Below are 25,506 nucleotides of genomic sequence, written 5' to 3'. Positions count from 1 at the left end.
CGCCGGGGCACCGGGAGCGGCAGCGGGGACGAGGCAGGAGCGGGCCGGCCTCTCCCCTCTCGGTAGCCACGATGCCGGCGCTTCCCCCCAACCCCCCGCCCCGTTCTCCCACTCGGGAATCACTTAAAAAGTGTTTTTCCCTGGGGGAGCGGCCGCTTCCCGCAGCCTGGTGTGTGTGTGTGTTTATGTGTGTGTGCTCCTGCACCTTGCTCCGACATACCGGGGCCTGGGGCTGGGGGGAAAGGCAAGAAAAAGAAAGTTTCGGGCCCCACGCGTGCCTCCTCGGCGAAGCTGCCGCCGGCGGCCAGGCCTGCCCCGCCACGCCGCGCCCCCCCCCCCCCCCGAGGGGCCGCGGTACCCCGAGGGTTTTGCTGCCAGCAAAGCTGCAGCCAGCCGGCACAACACCCGGCTTTGTTTTCTGCCCGTCTGCTAAACTCGTTCTGTGTCTTAACGGAGACCGGGGGAGCGGAGCGGCGGGAGGGGAACGGGGGGGGCGGGAAGGGGAGGTGGGGGGGCAGCCGCCGCCAGCAAACAACTTCCCCGACGGTTTGTTTACACAGCAGGTGGACCCACGGACCCACGGACCGACCGCAGCACCCCGCTCCGGCGGGGACCGGCCGGGGGAGGCGCGGAGCGGAGCGGGGCACGGCCCAGCGCGTCCCGCCGCACTTTTTTCTTTTTTTTTCTTTTTTTTTTTTTTTGTTGCCATCCCCCCTCCGCTGCTCCCCCCCCCCCCCCCCCCCCCCCGCGCATTATTAGCACTTCTGTGCAGGCCACTTCGCGATCATGTGAGGGCTCCCTCTTCACTCCCCTTTCTCCAAAGGAGTCGGTGTGTGCAGCGGCGGGTTTTTTTTTTTTTTTTTTTTTTTTTTTTTTTTTTTTTTTTGCATTCCCAACAAAACACATACACACAGCCGGCACACTCCGCACACGGGCGGACCCGCACGCCGGGGGAGGGAGCGCGGCGGCACCGGCAGCGCCAGCCGGGCGGGAGGGCGCGAAGCACCGCCACCCCGCTCCGCGCCCGCGGAGGGCCCCGCGCCCCCCCCCCCCCCCCCCCCCCCCACTCCCGCGCTCCCCCCCGGCCCCGCGCGTCCCGGCGGCGGCGGCGGCTCCGCCCGCAGAGACTTTGCATGTGCGGCGCGGCTGCGCGCGGCTCCGCTCGCCCTTTTCTCTCGGTGTCAGCTCGCCGGGACGCCCCGCACGGTGTCTCCTCCCGGTAAGTGCTGCTACCACCCCCCCCCCCCCCGTAACCCGTCCCCTCCTCCTCCCCCCCGGTGTGACTTTGCTACTTCCACCCGCTCCCCCCCCCCCCCCGCCGCCGCCGCTCACTGACTTGCCGCCGCGGGAAAGTTTGGCCGCGGCCGGGGCGGCCGCAGGAGTGACATGTGTCAGGTCTCCCGGCACCGGGGGGGCACCGCTCCCAAAAATGCACCGCCGCCGGGGGGGGGGGGGGGTGCGCCCGGCTGCTTGTGCCCCGGCCGGAGTTTGGGCTGTGCCTGCCTCAAGCCGGCGGACCGGACCGGCGGCGGCGGTTACCCCCCCCCCCCCCAAAAAAAACCCCCCCACCTCCCGGGGCGGCCGCGGCTGGCAGCGCGGGGCCACCCTCCCGCCGCGGAACCCGCGCCCCCCCCCCCCCCCCCCCCCGCCCGCCGCGTAATTGAAAACAAACAACCTGTAGCCTCCCCGTACGGGCGAGGCGGGGAGGGCTCGGGGCCGGGCTTCCGAGGGAACGTGTGCCGGCGAGGCTCGCCTCCCCGTTTGTGTTTTCGTTGCTTTTTTTCGGGTTTTTTTTTTCTTTTCATGTCTTTTTTTTTTTTTTTTTTCCCCTTTTCCCCGAGACCTCCTCAGCAGACAGCCCGGGTGAAGAAACGTGTCACGTTTCTCCTTTGTGTGCTGCCTGCCTGCCTGCCTGCCGGAGGGAGAGGCGCGTACCCCCCCCCCCCCCCAAGCCCCCGCCCGTCCGCCGGCGCGGAGGGGCCCCCCCCGGCCGCCCCCTCGGGGCTCCCCGCGCGGTGCTGCCCGGCGGCGCCCCCGCCGGCGTGGGCGGGGAAGCGCAGGGCCGCGGGGGGCCCCGCCGGGCCTCCTGCCGCTCGTGGGGCTGAGCGGGGATCAGCTCTGCTCCCCCCCCCCCCCGCCTCCTTTCGCTCGCACCCCACCACCCAAAGACCAAAAAAGCCGCCTAAAAGTAAGGATTAATAAATAACGATGCTAGAGCTGCCGAGTCCCGCAGGCGGCCTCGGCGGCTTGGTGCCCTTGAAACCGGCTCTTGAAATTCAAGAGGACCGCAGGAGCTGGAAAGTTTTGAAAGTTTAATTTTGAGGCGAGGGAGCGAGCCCGTGGCTGTGAGGCGTGCTGGGGGGGGCCGCTGCTCCGTGTCGGGAGCGCCGGGGCAGAGAAAGGAGGGAAGAGCGAGGCGTCTCGCCCCGCTTTGCGCCGTGCCGAGCGCGGGATGCGCGGGCTGCGCAGCTCTCGGCCTCCCTCAACCTGCCGGAAAGCCGTTTGCCACCTCTCCGAGCTTGCCTGGCGAAGGTAAAGACGGTCCGTGAGGCGTTTTTGTGCTCTCTGGCCCGCGGCTGGGCTCTCGTGTCAGGTTCAGGAGGCTGCGGGCCCGTTTCCCAGCGCGGCCCCTGGCCGAGCGCACTGGTGAGCACTGGTGAGCACTGGTGAGCGAGGTCCCGGGATGGGGCTTCTGGCAGAGGGGCAAAGCCTGGGCTGCCTGCAGGCGGTCGGTGCGGGCAGGAAAACACTCGTCTAAAACTTGCGAGAATAGTCCGGACAGAAAGCAGGCTGCTGGTACGTTCTCAGGGGAAAACTAACCTCAAAAATAACCACCCTAAATTTATAGTATCATCCTCTAAGTACATAAAGAGCTGCAGATGGAGGAACACGCAGTAATCTCAACCTGGGAATCGCTACTACTGTTAAGAAGCCGTGTTTATGTACTTTCTTCCAGAGAGAAACACAGGAGTTCCCCTTCCAAAGAGGATTTCCTCTGGTCTTTTCGCCGCATAAAAGCCCCTATCCAAAACTCACTCAAGTGAGTGGGAATCTTTCCATTGACATCGGTAGGAATCGCTCTGTCGACTCAATGGGCTTGGATCGGGCCCTTGGAAATTTCGTTACAAATGTGGGACTGGGAAGTTGCGCGCAGTGTCTGTATACCCACGTTAATTTGTGGCGGGGGTGGGCGTGGGGGGGAAGAAGTCAGAGGCAAAGTTTTAAGAGATTTTGACAGGTTTAATTATTCCCCCCCCCCCCCCCCCGCTAGGTAATTTAAAACCATTAAGGAAAAAAACATTACTGCTAGTAATATTACTCTAAAGAAAATATGATTAATTATTAAATCGGTTTCTCTAATGCTACACTAAACCCTTTTGACTGAGATAGAGTTTTTAGTGTTCAAATCAGTATTTATTTTTAATTTAAGGTTATTCCTGACTATAATAATTTGTTCATATTAAATATAGATATTGAAAAGACCCCTGTTTTGCAGTAATTTGCTATTTAAATGTAGTTCTTACAAAACGGCAGTGTTCTGTAGCATTTTTGAATACTTAAATCATTCATTTAACTACTCAGAATAGTAGATTACTAAACGGTTGAGGGAAAGGAAAGAGCGTTTCAAATACAGCGTTTCCAAAACACGTATAGCAACCTTCATGCCGGTTGATAGGTCTCATAGGGACATACGAAAGATACGTAATTAGACATTCTGATTTATTTTGTTAATACCTAGCACCTGAAATGTACTTCTTCATGTGAGGCCTTGTTGGTGTAGGCTTTAAGATTTAACAGTAACCTTACCAGGAAGCTTAAGCAGAGTCAATTGTATAAATATTTGGGTATTTCTTTGTTTTTAGCTTAACCTCAGTGATTCTTATGTTTGTCACAAGATCTTTGCTGGAGTGAAGTGTTTATAATGTTTGAGAGGGGAAAAAAAAAATAAATGTTTTGTAGCTTTCTGTTTAGCGAAGATTTGTGTGAAATTACCAGAGAGTCTGTAGGGAACAACCAAATGAGAGTTTTTCGAGTGTGAGGAAAAGACGTATATCAAGTTCAGGACATTTTAATTAGTGAATACATGGTACTATTTTAAAGCTGCACTAGGGTTTGTACAGTAGTCAGGTGTTGAGTTTCATAGGTTTTTGAAGTGACTGATTTTTTTTTTTTTTTTGGTAATCATCTGTTGCTTATACATTTTTTAAATGCCTTCTGTAATAGAATGCGTCGAAACTAACATTTTAAGATTAAAGGTGGATTTGCTTAGAAGCATTCCTGTCGGACTGCAGTATATTTTTAGAAGAGTTCTCGTTGGACTCGAATGTATTTAAAAAAATTACTGTAGCGTAAGCTTTTTTTTTTTCCTGGGCTGATTTACGTGAGCTAGAATAAGCTTTTTATATTCTGAGGAATATACCTGATTCAGCATTGCATGCACAGGAGTTATTCAAGGCTAGTGGGCTGAAAACAATAGAAAACTTCTGAGATGTGATCTGTGTTGTGGCAGTGTTTTGCTATGTGTCATTGAAAATGTCACTTAACCTCTTTGTTTTTCATCATCAAAATGTGAGGGCTGGTATTTATCTATCTTTCTGATAGGGTGATTAATTAATATTTCTTGAACACCGAGTACTCTTTTGTTCCATTTCTATTTTTACTGGGTTTATTTTGGAGAAATTAAATTCTGATGGTGGCTGAAAAAGAATGGTTCATGGGAGTCATCATGTTTTTTTCTTTGTGAGTCAGATCGTGAAGAGGTCACTTGCTCGTAGGAATTGAAAACGATTTAGGACATAGGTCACTGAGAAGTACCCGTGGAATGATTTTGACTGGAGAAAATTGCAAATCACGGTCAAACTGAAAAATGCTATCAACTTTGTTGCAAAATAGTAATTTTTGGTACACTTGAACTGATTACTCTTTTTAAATTTTGTGACAGCTAGTGGGTCTAGAAGTAATGCAAATTATCTAATTTTTTTTTTCACAGCCACTGTAGCATACCTCTCAACTAATCCTTGTTAGAAGAAATACTTGTCATTTAGATTCCTGTTCCCTGTCCTGTTTTGACTTGAGATCTTTCTTGATTGTGTGTGTAAATTAGTGGCACCAGAAAAACTGAATTAAAAAGATGAAATTACAGAAAAGGTTAGCCGTAATAAACTAACCTCTTAAATTAAAGTTAACCTTAAAATTCCAGTTGCATAGTTCATTGTTAGTTGTTTGGAGGTTTTCTTCCACATTTGCTCCTTCGCAGAGTGAACATACTTAACCTTATTGTAATAATTTCCAAGGGTAGTTTTAAACTTAAATTTCAAAACTTCTAGATTGGCATAAAAACAAGGAGCAGTCCCACAAGTATCATTTAACACTGATCATCTCTCTTTCTGCTTTCTGAGGCTCTCAGTAGTTTAATCACACTTGCTGCTTTTTAAAACCTTGCATGATGTTTACTGCAAATTACAAGAGGCATCTCTGTCCTTTGATACAAGATTTGCATCTGTTTTGGCTTTTCTGCTTCTCCCCCCCGCCCACCCCACCCCCATTTCTGCTAGGTTTGCATTTTAAGGGCAAGACCATGTTTTATGTCAGAAAGCTGGATTTGAAAGTGCCAGCAATAGCTCGCCTATGCTGTCATCACTGAAGTAGCCGAAAATAATCTTTTTAATGAACAGTTGCTACAATGTTTATTGGTTCACCAAAGCGTAGCTTGGGATGGTGTTAGAAAGTAAAGTTTGAGCTCTGAAGAGTGAGTTAGGTGTGGAATCGTCTTTAATACCACAATTTCAGTTCCCGTTCTAAGGAATATGAAATTAAAATGTTAGGCACATTGTATTATGCTATTAACTATCTTAAGTCTTTTTAGTAAATTGTAGAGGTTGTTGAGGAGGGGGAATAAGAACATTGTAGGCTTAACTTTTCATCTGTTGAGTGAGTTATTTCTTCTTCCTGCAAATAGCGAGCACACGCCTGTGGCTGGAAGGGGTTTTGCTGCAGTTTGTTTCTTATTTAAATACGTACATTAGTCAGGCTGGCTGCTGAGGGTAGAGCCGATTCCCTTGGGTACCGCGAGCTGTGCCCTCGACGTGCCCCAGCTCTGGGCGTCTCTTCCCCTCGGCGGCAGAGGCTTTCGCCGCGGCTGTGGGTAACGCCGATGGGTTTCCAATCGGTCAGGCTGTGCCAGGGAACAGCAGGCGGATGGCTTTGAGGGACGAGGCAGCACCTTCGCTCGACGTGCAGAAGGGATGCTTTCCGCCCTGTCCCCCCCCCCGGCCACCCCCCCAGCTGCCGGGTGATGACCCTTCTGGGGTCTGCTCCTTCCAGTGACCGCAGATCTCAGTCGTAAAACCCAAGCCCTCTTTGGGGTTCACGGGATGGCTTGGGCTTGCCTGGGGAGCTTGCTCGTTTACCAGGACGCTTTGATCTTCTCCCTCCTTCCTACGGGCAGCAGGGAGTGGAAGCGGGTGGTGGGGTGTCTCTGTTTTGAGAAGTTCCCAGCCCTTCGGTGGTTGCAGGGCCCGCGGAGATGCTGCAGGTCCTTTGCTCGGTGAGCTGGTCCTTCGGACCAGCGTCAGACCATGGCTGCAAATTGTATCAAATTAAGAATTTCTGTCAATTGCTGATCTCAGTCCCGTTTCAGCTAGTTTGCCTCCGGGATGCTGTGAGGACAACCGAGATTCCAGCGGGCCTGTGCCAAACTTGGCCCTGTGGGATGTACGCTTTACTGTTGGGCCCAAAATTGGAAATTCATTTGAAGAGTGGCATTTTGAGGCTAGGTGGTATGTCATTGTGTATAACTAGAAAGTTGTTGGGTTTTTCTAAGCATTATGTCTTTGGATAAGTATTTACACTGTTATGAAAAATTTCCTGTATCTTTTAAGGTTGATGTTTTGATGATAATCCTATTAGACTCCTGTGATTTTTCTCTCGCAATGTGATGCGTATTTTGCAACTTTGGTCAGAATTTCTCTCCTAAGTAAATTTAAATACTGATTTATTCCATTATCCATCTTCCTTATTTCAACCTAAACCAACGTGATGCGTATTTGAAAAATATTAATTATGTATTTGATGTAATGTGAAATTATGTATTTGACGTAATTTGACAAATTACATTTCTGACACATGTATATGTTAAAAACAGTTTGATCTTGGTGGGTATTACCACTATGATTTTCATGATCTGTCCTTTGAGGGAAGGAAGGAGAATGGCTGTATAAGTTTAGCATATTGCACTGCTTGTCTGGCAGGACCAAATCGGATAATTCAGTCTGCAAACTAAGGAACTTGTGTTTGGAGAAACAATCTCAGAGTTGCCAGGTTATTTCAAGCGTAATGCTGCGCTAAGGATCTATCAGATGTTGATTTTGAATTTGCCCAGCAACGGTGAAGAAAATTTAAGAGAGATGACTACTCCTAAACACCATTTAAACTTTGCCATTCCATCAGTGCTAAGTCTTCTTGTACAAAAGTTACTCTCGATTATGTTGTTGATTTCACTTTTAGTAATTGTCTTTGTAAGTCTTACTGCTGATGTGAAGGGGGCACATTGTTCTGGAATTGCAACCCACCTAGTAAAACAAGCAGTGGGTAATACCTGTGTAATAGAACCTGTAGTGGACATTGAACTGCTTGGAAATTCGATCAGAAACTGTCAAGTTTAACCACGTACAAATAATGTAGAGGAAATTTTAAGGGTTAGCGGTGGGAAGCCACGAAGGGCTTTGGAAAGGAGAGGGACAACAGACAAACAATGGGGATTTGGGGAGTGCTGTGGAAAGAGGCCAGAGAAAACACGGGGCTGGGCAGGAGCCAGTGAAGGCGCAGGCAGCGCTGCCGGGAGGTGGGCAGCCGCTCAGAAGATAGGGGCTCAGGTTCGCAGAAGAAAGAGCGATGTCGTCTTTATCCGGTGCCCCATATATGAAATAAATTTTTTCACCTTCGCTTCATCTGTGGGAAGAAATAACGAACTTTTTGAACGCTGGCATTACCCATGCGGTCAGGCACAGGAGTCACTCCTGTTTATGCTGGCCGTGATTTAGACCGTAGAGTGCTGTAAGCTATTTTTAAAAATACTTAGATTTTGTTAATTCCAATCTCTGTCTTTGGAAACCTATTTATTGGTTGTTGCATTAAAGGTTGATTTTTATGTACTGCAAATCAAAGTATCACTTTCTTGGTGTGAGAGAGGAGGGACAGAACTCTTTTTTGAAGATTCAGGGGAATGAAAAGTGTATAGAAAACAGAGGCTAGTATCTTCTGGAGTCTAAAACACGGTAATTGAAATATTGATGATTTGAGGCACTTCCCTGTGAGAGAACAGACAGGATTGTGGTTTCATTACAGTACTTACAGTATTCTCGTGACCTAAAAATGAAAACACAAAAACCTAATGCAGTCAGGTGTGCACAACCTGCAGAGATCCGGAGAGCTGGTGAACTGTCGTGCTTTTCACTTCTGTCAACATGTTTTCATCTTTGTAGGAGAACATGCTTAATTCAATAAGGAATAAATTATTATCATTTGTACAGCACGGTGAATGTAAGAGGAAGGATGCTGAGGATTCCTCGATACGTGGTAAAAATCATTCTTCATTGAAAATCAATTAGAGGAATATATGGGTGCTAAAACTGTAAAAATATTAGGATGGTACTTTGCTAAAGATCATGAAATGCCTTCACGCAGAAATTCATTCAGACTCATTTGTTACCAGTCTTGAATGCATTTAAATTACTTTTAATGTTGTGATGATGCCTGTAAATTGTTCTCGGTACACAGTAACTGTCAGCGTACATTGAAGAATACGTATGGTCAGTAATTCAAGAGAGAACTATATTGAATATACGGAGGAAGTTTCACACAGTGTCATAAATCCTTGCACATTCTTTTGCTTAAGGAAAGGAATTAAGCATATTGTGACAGAAACTTTGATGTATTTGGTATTTAATGCTATTTTAAGTGACTGACATCTTGTGAAAGAGTTAAAGATGTGTTTAGCATTGGATGGTGTGACCGATCTGTTCTTGGGCCTCTGTTTGTTATTGACCAGGAAAGGGTGTGAAGTATACCTGAGCAGCCAGAAATTTACATCTTGTGAACTGCCATATGGCAACCTTTTAAAAACGTTAGTTGAGGGTTTTTTTGTTGTTTTTTTTTGTTTGTTTGTTTTGAATCTGGGAGCCAGATCATGCTTTCACACGATCACAGAGAAGCCAGGAGAATGGTAAAACTGCCAAAATATTTGTGTTTAGCTGCGGGACACTGCTAGGTGGGGAAGTTGATGACTGCTCAGATGTTTCTCCTGCGGAGCCGTGCAGCTTTGGGAGCAGCGTGTGTCCGTGCCTGCGCCTGCACGCGTGGCCGTGCAGCGGTGCGGGGCTCCTGTGCCCATCCGCGGCTCTCCGGGAAGGAGGCTACGGCCCTCAGGAGGAAAATGAACGTTTCGGGTGGATTTAGTGCATCTCGGGTTACGGGGCAGAAAACATCCTAAAGAAGAGTGTAGTCAGTAAAGACAAAAACGTTCAGCCCTTTGCGAACAGGGCGAACGTGTTTGAGGAGCGGGATTCTGCTGGGCAGGAACTGACGGTGCTGGAGGGTGGCTTTCACAGCGTACAGAAGGTATTTAAAGGGTTGTGATGGGAAAACCTGCCCGTCCAAAATCTTCCTTGAAAAAATGAGGGGAGGGTGCTTCCAGACCAGGCTTGAACTTGTTTCCAGACTGACCGTGGCTTGCGGCATTGGTGTCTTGCCGTGCCCCAGCAGCTGGTCGGTCCCTGGGGTGGCTGTAGGGTTTGGGGGGCCTTGCACTGGCAGTGGGGTCTGCAGTGGCGAGCGGTGGAGCAGCTCGATCCGCCGGCGACAGCCGGCCGCCCGGCAGGACCCCCTGCTCGGGCTGAGCTTCCCAGCTCCTGTGGCACACGGGTGACTTTCTCGCAGCTCGACCTGTCTCACGCTTCAGGAGAGGACGTACTTGGGAGGATGGCCACATAACTTGTGTTGAAAAATCGCTCCCCAGACCTTCAGCCCTGATCCCAAATCTCCTGAGGTTGATGTGAAGACTCCTTGTTTTGGCTCGGGCACCGAGGTTGGTTGATGCTTTGGATGTGTTTGTACGTCCATGTGGAAAACCGGTTTCTGAGGTTGAGAAGTTACTGGCTGCTAAGCTGCTCTTGAAAGCCACCTAGACTGGGGCTGGTGATGGGCCCCTTGTGTGTATTTAAGCCAAATCCAGGTGTTTTCAGTTTTTCTTTCAATATGGGTTCTTACACCAACTGTTGATAGCCGCGGAGCAAGTTACCACTAAAACAAAAAATCCGTAGTCAAAGTGTCTTTTTCTCAATATTTATATACTTCCAAGGGTTCCGTTCCATTTATTCAGTAAATGGATCTTAAAGACTACAGACCTCAGGTACATCATTGGTGAGGATCCAGAGACATATGAGAAAAACATTCCTTAGAAGATGAACATACATACTTGTTCTAAATCGGTGGTATCCAGCCTCATCAGCCAAGCATGACACACCTTGTGCTGTGGCTGTAGGGTGTTGTGTGCTGCGTGATCAGTGCTACAGCGCATATGCAGCAAGTCTGGCCCTTCCCAGGAGCTTCGGGCTTGCAGCGTAGTGGGTGAACACTGGTAAATTCACTACATATTCCTCTAGAAAAGGGTATGGCTACAGGCTGGACCTCGCACTCAGTTCTTGAGACTCTTCCTCCCCATTACTATTTGGTTGTAACATGAGAGGAGAGTTACTGTAAGGTCTGAGAAAGGTGGCGGATGCAGCAAACTACATGATACTTGACTGGTCCTCCCGAGCTGCAGACTGGGCACTTGTGCTTTAAATCTTTGTGTGACTCAGTGGAAGAATACATTTATATTATTCAACTATGTATAAAAATGGAACCTCCTGTCCTGGACTTAACTAGAATGGTGGTTTAACCTCTGTTTCAGTACATGTCTTCAGTAACTAGAACTAAATTTTAAACTTAAACTATTAGCCGCCTTGTACATAGGCACCTGTACATTTTGTGAATCAATAGTGCTTATATCAAAATGTCTAATTGTACTTGTGTGTCATTTAAGTATAGTTTTATAAACACTCTTCTGTAGCCAATGACTGCCATTTGGGTCTTTGTTGTTACCACTAAATTACTACCGGAATGGGGACGACAACATTTTTTCAAGTCACTGTTAGGCATGCAATTTTGCTCCAAATTCAGCTACCAATAAAATTTCCTTCAGCTGCATTTCTCTTCACCTAAGTCACAGATGAATGGGAGCAGAATGTGACCGCAGATGATTAAAAATATCTTTCTCATTGTCACCTGTAATATTACCATAATTGGAACTAAGGAGCCTGCAGTTGCACAATATTTATGTTGCAATCCAAACTGACACAGCCCGGAATGCTTCGGTAGCAAAACAAGGCACAGACCCGAGCCTTGTGCCGCACGCTTGGGAGGGAGCGAGCTGCTCCTCTTGGAGACCTCCTCCGGTGGGAAAGTCCCCTGGGTCCCCCTGCTTTGCCGCGGGCTGGGGGGACCTTCCCAGAGGCGGGGGGGGGCGAGGCGGCGAGGTGAGTGCTGGGAGCCCTGGCTACCGAGAGCGAGCCCTGGCTGCCGAGAGCGAGCCCTGGCTCGTGGCGCACGTAGGTGACGCTTCGGGTCGGGCTGCAAGGAGCGCTGCTTTGCGAAGCTGGGGGACCGTGGTTAAGAGATTGCTCCTTCTTTGGGGCCTTCTGGTTGGGATGGGGTCTTTTTTTCATTTTCTTTTTTGCTCCCGACACTTCGGGGGCCTCTTTGTCAGGAGGTGTTGTTTGGAAGAAACACTTCTAATGCGTTTACTTTCCTTTGACGGGTGGAAATAGTGAGTCACCATCCAGTGTCACCTTTACTGCTCAGATGGCTGTAGGCACAGCGAAACTAATGTTTCTCCCTGCTGCTGCTCTGGTAGGCTCCGCAACAGCTGATGAACTTGATCTATTACTCCTGGCCTTCACTGGCAAACACGGTACGGTATATTTGCCCGTGACTGACACGCTTAGATCTATGGCCACGAGATATCTGGTCAACTCTTCAAGCCTTTACCTTTAGCATTAGCTTTAACCCCTCAGGGCTCAGCTGCTTGCGGCATTTAAAGCACGGCGAGGGGTTTTATAGCAGAGATTTGACTCAGCAAGACTTGTGCTAACTCTCGCTGAAGATATGAAATACAATTTGTAGCTTATAATTGCTGCCTAATATGATCTTGGACCCTTACTTAAAATCCATTTAACTGATACTGTACTTTCTTTATAAGGTTATTATTGGGAGCTAACCTTTTCTTGTGTTGTGGTTAAATGTACAATGTAATAAGGGTGTTTTTTAATGTGTTTAAGAGTTGGAAGATGTGTTAGAGGTAACCTTTATGCAGAGAGTTTTATATAGTTGTAGTAAGGAGAGTGATATTAAAATCCTGAACATTAGTACCATCTGAATATAATTTGTTCTCATTGTGTTTTGTGTGTGCCTGCTAGCAGAAGATGGTACAGTATATTGAGAAAATCTGTTTTGTTCTCCAGTATCTTTCTTACCGGTAATTATTAACCTAGTGCAAATTACTGTCTCCAGAAAGTTTTTGTACTTTGATGTGTACAAAAATACAAAAAGCATATTGGATACAATAGATAAAGCACAATTCTTTCTTTCTTTACATTTCAAGGAGAGCAATGTAAACCCAATATTTTAGGTACAAAATTGAAAGCCTCCCAGAAATCTTTACTTTCTTGTCTGGCTCTTGATAAACAGGCATAGGCCATGTCTGTTGGAGGTCTCCAGGGTTCACTAGTTTATAATAGATTTATAGATTAATTTTCCTCAGTGACAAATGTTTGTCTGCTTTTGATTGCCTTATAGAAATGCAGGTTTGTTTAGAGTTGTAAGTTAAAATTATTTCTCGTCCGTTTGTTTTTTTTTTCTAGTAGATACCTAAGTATATATGTAGAATTTGGTGTACATGGAGAGTATTTAAGAACTTGCCTCCCTGCACCCGTTTTGAAACTGCTCTAAACAGTGGTGAAGGCAATGGAGTTTTATACCAGAAAAAGGGTCAGGAAAAAAAACCCCAACAGTCTGCTTAAGCAGAGACAGATGAGTGTCATTAAGTGTGGATAGCCTTTGTTGGGATCTGTATTTTCTTTTCCCCCTGTTAGTGCAGAAAGCTCTTTTCCCACTGTTCAGATTTTTTTTTTTCTTTTTTCCCCACTTTTTCATTTCCCTTCCCTTTTGCCTCAAGGGGGCATTATGGGTTGGAGAGGGGGAGCAGGTTTTGCATGTCAGGCTATCAGCCTGTAACTGAAAAATACTTGTTTTTTTTATGTTCAGTAAACTGTTGTCAGGGGTGAAGACATCAGTAGGGATGTGGTGGCCAAGAATGGCCTTAAGAGAAACAAACATTATTTTTTATCTTAAGTAGGTGGGGAAGGGGGCAGCAGTCGTGGCTCATGAGGTTGAAATGAACTGCTTTTAACATTGTGGAGAATGATGATGATGTAGACAAAGTGCCATCCTAAAATTTATAAGTATAATTCTTGGCTCAGATCTAGGCTTCTTGTGGAACTCTATGATGAAGTTGCTTAATCTCAGTGCAGTAAAGATAAATTCATTAATGGTTATGAGGTGTTGATATAATTAGATAGAGAATGCCAGTAAATTGCTTTCTGAAGCTCAATGACTGTAAACTCTGATCTTCTAATTTAATCTATCTACCGCTTCCCATTCGCTTGCTGAAAGGCTTTGGAGACTGAGAAATTAGCCCTACTCCAGGTGCAGTAATTGTGAGAACTAAGTTGGGTTCTCTAAAGGGAGATCGTTGGATGAGGACTGGAAGTGTTTCCTCGATGTAAGTTAAGACTGGGTGGACAAAGGAGAGAAGAAACAGTTTTTTTTACATTGCCTATCATGTTCAGGGATTATTATGTTTCTCACTAACTGCCTGGATTCTGTACTGGTTTGTGATAGCCCTGGCACTTACACAGAAGAAAAATGAAGAAGCTAACGACCCAATGAAAGAGATACTGTCCAAATGAGAAAAATTAGCTAAGCCCATTTCTTTTGGTGGTATTGCAGTATTGCTCACATCTGGCTTTTTGGTTGATCTAAACAAATGTTATCATTCTCTCAGAAGACAGTGCATTTTCCTTGTGAATTATTTAAGTGTGTGCAGAAATTATTTCTGAGAGAAATTAAGATACCTCTGAAATAAGCCTTTTGCACAAAGGATAGTTTAACTGCATGAGGAAAGCACTTTTAACCTGAGCTCTTAAGGATAGAAATGTATGGGAAAACACATTCCTTGGGAAAGCGTCAGTGTTTTTTCCCGGTGGGCTGTTTCTTTGTGCAGGGTGTTCCTCATCTAACGCACTGTTTTCTGTTAGTTTGCTTAATACTGTATCAAGGTATAACTGTAGTGTAACCCTTTGAGCTCTAAAATGGACTTGAGTCATGATGGAGGTGGACAAGAAATACAGCAGCACAGTCGGACCAGGCAGAAGTGTTGGATTCCGTCTCTCTCCCTCTCTCTCTCTGGTGTTTCACACACTTTATTTGGGGACTTCAGTGTGCTGTGCCAGAGGTCCCCTGAGGAAAGACCAGACCTGTCCCTGTCCTCTGTGCCAGTGCACGTCACTGGTGAGCTCTGTGCTCGGCTGGCCTCCGGACGGACATCTCGTGTGCTTCCCTTGCCGTGGCCCAGAGGAGCAGCCGAAAGCTTCCTCCCCGGTCTCTCCAGCAGGCTGGTGGTGAGGGCACCCTCCTGGGGTGAGTGTACGGAGAGTTTCCTTCCCTCGTCTCAAACTCGGGTACCCACCGGCTCAGGCTGGATTGGTTCTCAGCGTGACCACAGCCTTTGTTTCACCAGTGACCACAGCTTGCAGCTTGGGGTCGGAGGCAGTCTGGTTTACTCCTTGGAACTGGGAGGTGCAGGACTGCAGGTGGCTGCAGACCACAGGGTTGGGATGGAGATGTCTGTGCCTGCCCATCAGACTGTGGTTCTTGGTGCCTCATCTGCAACAGCATTTGCCATGCGTTTCCTCATCTCAGCCAGGACATCCCAGTTCAGTGAGATTATTGGGAAATAAGGAGTGTGAATGGAAAAGGCAGGTGAAAAGCTAGTGGAGAATCATCTTCTGTTGGCAAACTTCAGTGTTTTTTTTGGCCAACCCGTTTGACAGAGATTTCAGAAGCCTAGTAGAGGAGCTGAAGGGACATCGAGCCAACAGAATGGAACGGCTTCTCTGGGCTTTGCTGCAAATTAGCTCTTGGTCTTTCCCCTTGTGCAGCGTCAAAGTCAGGTACTGAGTAAGCCTTTTCCTCCTCTTGGGTTACTGTTTTGGATTTTATTTCAAGGTGAAAGTACCATGCGTATCCAGTAAAAAAAAACTGGATGAAAAAAATGATTGATGACATTGATTTGGAAAACAATTCTTGTTGAATTAGCCCCCAAATCACGTTTGCTTCAATTATAGAAAGAATGGGAATGGTTTCCTTAAAAACCTGCTGTAAGAGACCTGTCTTTTTGATATTACCTATGGTGTATGTACAGGCTTAATACGGATGTGATAGTTGGAAAGTGAAGTCTTGTTATTGCTGAAGTGCATCAGCTAGATTTCATTGCTGCAAAGCCTTCCCTGCATTTTGAGTACAGCGGTCGTAGTTTGTACTGTTCAGTTTGTCATAGAAAGTTTGAGGGAAAGTGAATTACAAGTGTTCATAATTCATCTTGGAATTTTCTAATGCTTTAAAAGAAATCCTTGAAGTTAAATTTACTTCCCATATGTGTGCGTCTTGTAGTAAAGCCTGTGTAAAACAGCTAATAATTATACCCAAACTGCTTCCAGCTCTACTGTCCCTTTCCCACAAAACATCTTTTGCATAAATGAAAATTATGCTTTTTGATTTCCACTTGGCAAATCTGAAGTACTTGCAGTAATTACATTTTTAGCAAACTTCACAAAAGTAAAAAAAAAAACCAACCCCCAAACAAAACCCAACTGTTAGCTGTACCGCAAATCAATGTGTTATAAAATGTACTTTTGACTTGACCAGTTTGATTATTGCAGTATAACATTGAAGACATTGCTTCTTCCGCAACTGTAAACTTCATTGAAGGTCTGCATTTTTGTTGTTGGTGGAAAGAAGTTAAAAAAAAATTCCAGCAACTTGAATATATATAGTGAGTAACTACATAAGCAGTATTTCTGTCTTTGGGTTGCAATTTTAATGGTTTGAAGTCTCTTAAAATTCAGTATACTTGAAATAAAAAAAGCCATTTCTGTGACCATTTGTAAAGTTTTCATTTGTTTTAAGCCCTGTTGTTGGTCTAGAGCTTTTGCTCGTTTAAGGTTGATTAATTGCTTTTGCCACTTTTGTTTGCAGTTCAGTATAATCTCATGCAGACTATTGTATTTTTTTTAGTTTAATCTTCTGTTGATGGTTGTATGTTTGTATGGGATGTTAAATTTGACCACTAATAGCTTAAGGATTTAAATAAACAAATAAATAAGATTCAAAACAATAACAAAAGACTGCAAACTGAAACAAATACTAAGCAGTGCAAATTTATTTCATGAAGCATAATTTCTGCACCTGCTGTAGACTCCATTGTGGAAGCTCTTGCTTTTATATGATTTTATTTATTTAGAAAGAGAAAAAGATCATCTTGTTTTCATTCAAGTATCTTTTTATTTAAGACAGATTTAATAGAAACAAGAATAATAGGCCTTTCTCTTACATGGAATATTGCTAAAATGCGTATACCTTCCATGATAATTACTATTCATTAAGGCTCAGTACTCTTTCTTTAAAGGAGATAACTCTCTGTTATCTTACCTGTAAAATGGATGGATGAATGTTGGCACTAAAGTCACTTCATACAAAATGTAAAATATGATTCAGATATGTAGTCTGGGAGAGCTGTGGTCCATCCGCTTTACTGCATTGCCTTTCAGAAAACACACACCACGCTGAATGCTTGGGTAAGTCACATCGATACAGTGTGATCCGCACTACAAAGGATTAGTCTCTTAGTGATAATTGACTTGGTTAACTTGGCCCAATTAGGAGCCCATGATTTCCATGTACAGGGTGGAACCCCGTCATGGCTGATGATGCCAAGGAAGATGCTGTTACCGTTCGTCTTTGGAAGTGCTTGACTATGTGCTGGTCTTAGAAAGTAGAAACTAGGGGTCCTGGTACCCCGCATTCCTCTGCTGTCTCACAGATAGTTGTGTAGTTGACAAAAAAGGTGTGTTGTCACTGTGTATGGATTTGTCCATGTAAAGGAAAACAAATAATCTACCTCCTGGGGTTGGCGGTATACTAATTTTCACATACATAGATAATGGGCGGACAGAAGAGTTCTGAAATCTTAAGACAGGCCAGATGGAACATATGTTAAAATTAAAAAAAAAAAAAACCCAAACCAAAAAACAGGAAGAAAGAAATATAATCCTGCTGATAATGAAAGGATGAAGAGGAGAGGGCAACTTCTGTTCTCCTCTATTTTTTAAGGAGACCAGTTACGATTTTTGAACTTCTGGGATTACGTTGCATTTTCTTTGCTATTGAACTGTCAGAGAAAATACAAAGGTTATATCTATGCAGACAGCTTAACTTGCTTCTAGCTCTCCAAAGTACTTTAACTCATTTCATGTTCAGCTGTAAAAATCTATAGGTCTTGGAAAAACTAGAGAATTAGAGCTGTAGCTGTAGCCCTCCTGGATGGCCAGGACAGGGCTTTTGGACGAGAGCTGTGGCAAGACACGTGATGCCCTGTACAGTGGCAATGGCTTGTCAGGGCTGAGGCGCTAAGCGAGCGTGCCCCTGTAATCGTGCTGTGAGGTACTTAGTTCTGGAAGCCAGAATATGGGTCAAAGAAACCTTCCTCAGCTGTAATCCTTTCTAATCTTTGCTTTTGGAAATTTTCAAGAGCACTGCTAATTCTGAGGAGCATAGCTCTGAAATTTTTCTGTTTGCTTTTGCTTGCTTGTACTTTTTCAGTTTTCTTTCCTCTTGTGCTTATTTAAAGTGGATCCTAACAGTGGAGGGGATGATTCTAGGAAAGGAGTATTACATCAAAGAAGGAGGGTCCTAAAACTTCTACCTAACTAGAGGTATACTGCAAAGTGAAGAAACTGCATAAAATACAGTGGTAGTACAAGAAACGGTCACATTTTTAGCAAAATTGTCGTACAATTCAAGGTGCTTCGTGTCAGCTGAAATGTCAGATGTATCAGGAAAAAGTTAACGTGGAACCCGATTTCTGTAAGGCTAAAGTTTCAAGTAATTTGCTTAGGGATGCAGTAGAAAATCAATCTTATGCTTGAAAGAGGGAATAGTAGCCTTCAAGTCTCATCTCATGTTTTGTAGCCGATTGCCTGTTTTTATCATCTCCCCCCTCCCCCCTTTTCCTTCAGTACTTACTAATGCCCTTTGGTTAACTCCATTATACCTTTGAAAAACTTCTTGCATAGCTCAGCTGCTTTGGCTTGTTTGCTGTGTAAGCCTCACTGATATTATTATAATTAATAGGATGTGTAAAAACTTCCTGAACCCAGTGTTACAGTATCAGGCTATTAAAACTTGGTACCCCATATGTTCTGCAGCGTGCAAGATTTCCATCCTCCGCAGCTGGGGCTCATCAGAGAAGAGGCTAGACCTGCATTGGTGTTCCATGCTGTGTGGGAAGTTGGTTTGGTAGGAACACCATTCAGCTTGTAAAAGAGGATGGAAAATAAAGTCAGTTTACAGTTTGGGGGTGTGTCTCTAATTTTCTTTTTTTAATTTTTGTACCACAGGGATGAAAATGTGAGAGAAGGATGTGCTGTATTTTTAGATACTGAAAATCTTTGAAGATCTGATTCATAAGTGAGAGTTGAAACTCTTTCTCACAGTTGCGTGTTACATGGTAACTAACAAGTTTTCTTGCTTTGGCTCTTGCTTTTGTTGAGTGGTACTGCTTCATTTCCTCCAACAACTTTGGTTTTAGGATTTTTTTTTTTAAATTGTAAGAAGGTAATACAGAACAATAAGAGGTGAAGAGAAAGGTCTGATTATTTTTGAAGGATTTCTTTCTTTTTTTTTTGATGACTTGGAGATGTCATGGATGTCTGTAATTTGCTAGTTCTATGAAAGTAAAATACGAAGCTGATCAAAAATTTTAAAAAGCAGAGAGGAAATATGTCAACTGATAAAACACAAAGCAAGTACATAATTAAGAAGACAGGAAATGATACTGAGCAATTGGAATAGTATATGAACCCTGACCAAAGAAAGTATTTAAATACAAGGGCATAAAGGCATTATTGCTGGTTTTGCTTTCAATATTGGGGTCTGTATCCAGAGCGGAAAGTTGTGACTCTGAAAAAGGTGTGTGTATTTATGCTGTCTAATCAGATGAATATGGACATTTCATATTTAAACTGGGACTTTATACCCTTGGGTATATAAAGATACATCTTAAATAGGAATAACAAGGCTAGATATTTCTGCCTAAATTCCTCCCTTCCTTTTTGTGGTGTTGACACTGTTTTTTGGTAGTGTCATGGTTTAAGCCCAGCCGGCAGCAAAGCACCATGAGGCCGCTCGCTCGCTCCCGCCAGCCCTGGTGGGATGGGGAGGAGAAAATATAAAGAAACGCTCATGGGTGGAGACAAGGACAGGGAGGGATCACTCACTAATTACGGTCATGGGTAAGAGACAGACTCAACTTGGGGATAAACAAAATCCATTGAACTTACTACCAATCAAACCAAAACAAGGATAATGAGAAGTAAACCTAAATCTTAGAACACCTTCCCCACACCCCTCCTTCCTTCCTGTGCTCAACTCCAGTCCCGGTTTCTCTCCCTCCTCCGCCTGGGGCGATGGCGGTTGGGGTCAGCTCATCACCCGATGTCTCTGCCGCTCCTTCCTCCTCAGGGGGAGGACTCCTCGCTCCTCCCCTGCTCCACCGTGGGGTCCCTCCCGCGGGACACAGCCCTCCATGAACTGCTCCAGCGTGGGTCCTTCCCACGGGCTGCAGTTCTTCACAAACTTCCCTGGGATGGGTCCTTTCTGCAGGCAGCAGTCCTTCAGTCACACACTGCTCCAGCGCGGGCTTTCCCGTGGGGCGCCGGCCATCTTGGGGGCCTCCGCTCCCCTCCATGGGCCGGGGGGGACAGCCTTTCGCCTCACCACGGGCTGCGGGGGCATGCCCTCCTTCCTCACTGACCTCAGTGCCTGCACAAGGGTTTCACATTCCAACCTCCTCCCCTGCTGCAGGTTTCCCCTCTTAAATCTGTTCTCCACAGGTGTTACCACTGTCGCTGACGGGCTCGGCCTGGGCCAGCGGCGGGTCCCACTCGGGGCCGGGGAAGCTTCTGGCAGCTCCTCACAGGAGCCGGCCCTGCGGCCTCCTCCCTGCTGCCAAAGCCCCGCCACACAAACCCGAAACAGATAGTTTCTTAAAAAGCTGTACGAAAAAGAGACTATATGGAGAGGAGAAACTTGATAACAGAGGATTGTTAGTCCACCTTACAGGGGCGTAACAAAGTCCACTAGAAGAGCCCTTTATTAACTGAGAGTAGTTATTTGCAAGAAGACATTTTTCAAGGACTTCAAAGTAGATTTCACTGGGAAACTTTAGATTGCTATTTAAGGGCTTTTCTAACACACACTCAAATTTGGTGAAGGAATTATACCGGCAGCACCTTACAACCGGGAAATATATCCATGTTGGTTTGACCACTGTTTTTTCTTTTGAAGAAAGCGGGAGAGCGCTTAGTGTGCTTGTTGGCATATCAATATTCATTAACTCCATGTCTGTCCTTTGACGGTGTTTTAGAGCACTGAACATGGAGTGGAAGGCCACTGCTAGATGCTGTGCAAACACAGAACCACTGTGAGTCCCAACCCAGACGTAGGACAATTTAAATATATGGGTAGAGGCAACAGGTAGAAGCAGGCAAGGGAAGACAGGAAAATGAGGAGTTATCATAGCATATCAGCAAATAATCTATTTTAAAATTTTCCATAGGTCTCCTGCCAAAGCAGTTTGAAAGAGGTTAATCAGTTAGTCTTATGGACGTTCACAGATGTGTGAGGTGTCAGCCTGGATAAAAAGCCTGAAGACACTTAATTGAAAAAATAACACATAGATGATGGAAGCTGGCAGCCTGGACCTAAAGGAGAAGGGAGTTTACCTCTAGATATGGAATGAGAGATGATAGGTAGGCTTTGACATGGAAGATAAGTGATTAATATATAATGGGATACTGGATTTATGTCAGTGGAATGAGATTGCATTTGTCAAGATTAGAACAAAAGATAGGAACAAGATCTGAAATAAGAGTGATGGGAGTATAATAGCTGTATAGTTTGAGAGAGAAGACATACTTTAAAGTTAGTATTTGTAAAGATCCTATAATGTTTACATGTAAATCTTTGTAAGTATGTGAATCGACAGGACCTAGATGCCTGTGTCCGAAGACTGAGGGAGATGTATAAGTCAAAGATGATGCCCCAGTTATCAGCCTAAACGAATGGTAATGTTGTGCAAGAAAGGAGGCAAGAGGAGAGCTTATTAGCCCTGTAGAGGAGACTATACACTCTCTATCTTCTAACTGTACGAAATTGTGGTCGAGCTCACAGTAGCGGTGTGCTGTTAGTGATAGGGGGAAAAAACTGCTCCAGGTGAGTGGCAATCTGGAGGGGTCCAGAATTTTTTATGAGTTCTCTTTCAGTCCTTGTCGTGGTTTAACTACGTGGTTTAACCCTTATCAGTTCTCTTGTGGAAGAGGATTTTTCATAAAGTTCTTTGAATATTACTCTTCTCTGCTGTTTCCGTATTGTTCTTTAGTAGCAGCATTTGCAGCCTGAGGTTATGCTTAAAGTGTGTCACACCATTGTTGATGAAGTACCACGGAAAATATGTATTAATACACATAGTAACATGCTTATGTATTTAGGTTTTGAAAGCCAGGATTGACTTGACTGCGTTGCTCACCAGTGGTGAAACAATGAGTTGTGAAGATCATCCAGGCTGAATGCCAGTAGAATCTCTGTCATGTACAATATTTATTTTACATATAGATAGGCTATATTTCCACCTACTGCAAAAAAATGTTTTGGAAATGCTTAGGCAAATTATCTCTGTCCATATATAGCATCAAGGTATTTCATTTGCTTATTTATGGAGGGATGGAGGAGATAACATCGCTATGAAGTTCCTAGTTTTGACCTCCACCCTCATGTCTCTGTGGACATCCTGGAACGGCCAGTTCTGGGCCAGTTCTGGTATCTGGGGGACCACAGGGCTTTCATGTTGCTGTGGCCATCTTTTTTTTCAGATGTAAAATGGCGGAGTAGTGTAATGTGATGTAGGTCCAAGATGCTGTGAGGTTTCTTTTTTTTTTTTGGTGGACACTTTACTGCTAGAACAGAGCAAATATTTTAATGAAGTTTGAAAGTGATTTTATGTCTTTTTAATTTGGTCTGTTGTATATTTACTAAAAAAATTGTCAGTTGTGTTTTCTTTTTAAGGATTTCGCTCCGGTGCATTTCCATCTGAACTGTATTAGAAGAATCTGAAAAGTTGAACTTTTTTCCTTTATTTGCAGACTTCTGACTACATGTGCCCTCTGAGACCCCGCCAGAGATAGCTAGGTGCATTACTTTGGGATTCCTGACAGAGAATTCCTGCTAACCCAAATGAGAGTGTTGCTGTGCTGGTTCAGTCACTGAGGACTGCTTGATTACCTCCCCCCTGCCCATTGTCCTTCTTTCAAGTTCTAAAAATTGTTCATCAGATTTATCACTGCTTTTTAAGAAAGTCTTCATGAGCATGACCTGAGGTTTTACAGGAAATCATGAAATAAAAGTAATAATATTGTTATACATTCTCTCACATTCAGCCACACATGCTATCACAAAAGTAGCCTTGAAGCTGTTTTAGTTTTACAGCAAAGAGTGTTTCTTTTCATATCAGGTAATCCGATCTGCTGGGTTTTTTTTTTCCCCCCTTGGCTTTGAAAACATGCCTTTATATTAATAATCCTGAATTTTGTGCTGAAAGTTGATTGCTCTAATTGCTGATTGGTATTCAGTAACACTAAATAAAAGCTCAAAATTTCCTCTTTTTCCTTCTACTCTGAAATCTGTCAATGTGTATTTTTAGAGTTCACCATTAGTGGATGTATAATCTTTGTGTCTGCTTTTATTCTTGACCACTGGGAGTTTTGCTACCAGCAATAAAAGACAACCTCCATGTTGTACTGCACAGTATAGATATTGTAAATTTTGGTCTTGCTTTCCATTGATCTGGTTTGCCATATGGGAATCATATTCAGCTGATCTTTATTTCCTGAGTCAGAAATTCTGTTTTACCTATCTTTGGGGCTTTCAGCATTTATTCTCAGTGGGCTGTCAGGTATTGCACATGAAAGCAAAGGTTCAAAGGCATATAAAGAAGGTTGAGGTCTGAAATGTTTACTTAACACTGTCTTTTTTTTCTTTTTACAAACATTTGCCAGATTGGAGGATCAGCATGAAACCTTAATACATTTTAGATTTTTTTTATACTCTATTATGAACATTTTATGCATGGGTAATTTTGGTGTAGCCTGGAACACATCAGCTGTAAACTTGCTAGTGTATGTTTGCCAGCAACAGTACTAACAGCACTGCAATTAGTTTTTTTAAGTTTACCAATTATTTTTCTCAGAGGTTTATTTCCTTTCACTTCTGTTTTTGTTTCTGGAGCTGCGTCTAACAGACTGCCATTGTGCTACAAAGAAAATTGAAATGAATTGACTATGCAGCTTTTAATTAATATGACAAGTAAAATTTAAAAAATAAAGATACTGTCCTCTCTCTTTGCATTGTCATTCCACTGAGAAAGAGAATGAATTTGAGTGAAAGTGAGAATGAGCTTGTTGCTTACCTGTGAAGATGCTGCCACCAATGAGGTAAACAGTCATAACCTTAACAGCTCTTGTGCCTTAAACGTTTAATCTCTTGGGAAACAAATGCCTAAAATTTGAGGGATTTGAATAACTTAGGGGCAGCGATGTAGAGGCTCTAGATCCTATTAGTGGAGTTTGATTTTTTTCTTTCTCATTTGTACTGAAGTGTATTTAAGACTTAGTATACTGGAGTGTGTCTGATGTTCCACTTCCATCGTCAGTATATCTCATTTTGCTTTTTATTATCAAGCAAGGAAATAATCAGGGATCTTGATACCCAGTAATGGGATTTGTTCTCTCTTCTTCTGGCCCCTTTCTTCTTCATTGCCAAGAGGATGTAGAGCATTAGGATTGGCTCAAAGTGACCATTTTCATCTAGAGAAGGTGTGGTTTTGGTGTGCCTAGGGTCATATTTTGTTGTTGAGGAACGGGAAACAGATGAGAAAAAGGCAATCAAAGACTGAAAGGAAGGTGGGGGTTCCCCCATAGCTCCTTCACCTGTTGCACAAGAATAAAGGTGTCGGGGAGCTCTGCTCTCTCACAAAGAGTCCCGGACTCCCCGTTCTGCTCTTCCTGACTTGGATGGCCTCTTCATCAGGAAGTTACACTGCAGGTTTAGCTCACTGCTTAAGTGTTCAGTCATGTCCGCCTCCTTTTCTCGCTCCTTGCCTTCTCCAGCCAAAACAGGGAACGGCAGCTAGGGGAGTGTGGCCTCATGGACTGCTTGTTTCAAGTAGGTGGGTTACCAAAGCCTGCAGTGGGTCTTCTTTTCTCCTGTCTTCCTTTTTTTTTTTGGTGTTTGTTAGTTTTGGTCAGCACTGAAACATTGCACTCTCATTCTGCTCGTTCAGCTTTCCTGACTTTAGTAATCAAAGATGGTTACAGGTCCTCAGCTGTCCTGGCTTTCCCCTGACATTGGCTAACGCTATGAGCCATTTTCCCATCCAGCGCTTCGCATCGCAGGCTACTTCTGCTCACTACTTGTCTTACTTTGAATTGGGAAGAAGAACCCAAGGAAATGAAGAAGCAGCCAGATTTGAGACCTTCAGAAGAAGGAACCGCTATGTCAGCCAGAGATGTGTCAGTCCGCACAAAGCAATGTGATGTGGTATTGGTGCTCATCACTGCAAGACCTGCCACCAGCAGAATGAGCCTGTCTTGGGCCGTGTCTGAGACTAAATGGCATTGTGATCTCCCACCACGTGTTCGTGGTGGGAGGTCCTTCCCAGGTCCAGGTGAAGCTAAAAGCACGTGGCATTTGTTTAATCTTTTCTGAATGAGCTTCTGCTAAGAAAACTGAATGAGAAGGTATTTTGGGTGTTCCGCTGCTGAAGCCGGGGTCAAAACGATCATTGATTTTATAAACTTCTATCAAGCACTCCCTAGACAACGCTTTCAGAGAGTTCCCCTTAGTATTACTTGGAATAATGATAAATTCTTGTAAATCTCATTGTGAAGTATTGTGAACAATTGTGACACACCTGTTCAACGGATGCATAAAAACTCCCAAATGTGTCTTTGGTGGGGA

General features: G+C 44.7%; 1 protein-coding gene across 1 annotated transcript in view; it reads left to right on the top strand.

Annotated features, from left to right (window-relative positions):
- The first annotated feature begins 909 nt into the window (after positions 1 to 909).
- FOXP2 (forkhead box P2) overlaps positions 910 to 25,506 on the top strand; it is a 437,299-nt gene continuing 412,702 nt past the window's right edge. Inside the window, exon 1 of the mRNA XM_030015359.2 lies at positions 910 to 1,219. The gene's annotated coding sequence lies outside the window, so the exon portion shown is untranslated. The remainder of the gene's footprint in view (positions 1,220 to 25,506) is intronic.

This window comes from Aquila chrysaetos, chromosome 5, assembly GCF_900496995.4.
Source record: "Aquila chrysaetos chrysaetos chromosome 5, bAquChr1.4, whole genome shotgun sequence".
Lineage (NCBI taxonomy): Eukaryota > Metazoa > Chordata > Aves > Accipitriformes > Accipitridae > Aquila > Aquila chrysaetos.
The sequence above is the reverse complement of the archived record's forward strand: the minus strand, read 5'-3'. Positions and strand labels throughout refer to the sequence as shown.